The following is a 920-nucleotide window of genomic DNA, read 5'->3' on the forward strand; positions in this document are numbered from 1 at the left end:
TCCTGAGGAGTAGGAGAAGGCCTGTCAGGAAGGCAGGAAGATGAAGGGTATGGAGCTGCCCACTCACAGGGTAGAGGTGGCAGTACCACCTTTGTCCCTGTAGCCATTGCCCTATGCTACTCGCCACCCCTCCCCCACTGGCGGGCAGCTCTGCGCCCTTTGTCTTCCTGCCTGTCTGATGGGCCTTCTCCTACTCCACAGGATGGCAGCTGGTGCTCCGATCCATTTAAAATAGTTGGTAAATCTTAGTATCCATTTAAAAATAGCTAGTGAATGGCTAGGCAGAGTGGAGGCAGGGGGCCCGATGGGCCCATCTGTGGTTGGTCAAATCCACAGATGCCAGCAACTGTTACCCTGCACATGCCTGATCTTGTCTGATCTCAGAAGCTAAGCAGGGTCAGGCCTGGTTAGTACTTGGATGGGAGACCACTTGGGAATACCAGGTGCTGTAGGCTTATACCGTAGTCTTTCGAGACTGAAGGTTGCCAACCAAGACTGAAGTTGGAAGTAAGCTCCATTGAACTTGGTGGAACTTCTGAATAAGTATACATAACACTGTGCTGCTAGTTGAGCTTAAGTCAGAGACATTGCTAACACCTTTTTATGTTTGTAAGACAATTTTTGCAGCCCCTTGAAATAGTTGATGTTTCAGTTCCAGTTTGACAATTATTTGGCACACTTTCATCAAGCAACTTCAGAAAACAGCAGACGGTGCTTAGCCAACACGATCCATCCTGATTATTTATCTAAAATTAATTTACTAGAGATTAAGTAAATGCTAGATACGTTTAATACATTAATGTTAGCATTAATGATAGCATTAATGTTAATGCTAGATACGTTTAAGTATTATTAGTCAAGCTATATTACCCTTATTTAAAATATGTGCAAGGCTTGTTCATTGCCAATGAATTTTTATA

General features: G+C 43.9%; 1 pseudogene; it reads left to right on the forward strand.

Moving 5' to 3' along the window:
• Nucleotides 1-338: 338 nt before the first annotated feature.
• On the forward strand, nucleotides 339-455 carry LOC136646792 (5S ribosomal RNA; annotated as a pseudogene).
• Nucleotides 456-920: the final 465 nt, after the last annotated feature.

This window comes from Tiliqua scincoides, chromosome 3 (genome assembly GCF_035046505.1).
Source record: "Tiliqua scincoides isolate rTilSci1 chromosome 3, rTilSci1.hap2, whole genome shotgun sequence".
NCBI classification, from domain to species: Eukaryota; Metazoa; Chordata; class Lepidosauria; order Squamata; family Scincidae; genus Tiliqua; species Tiliqua scincoides.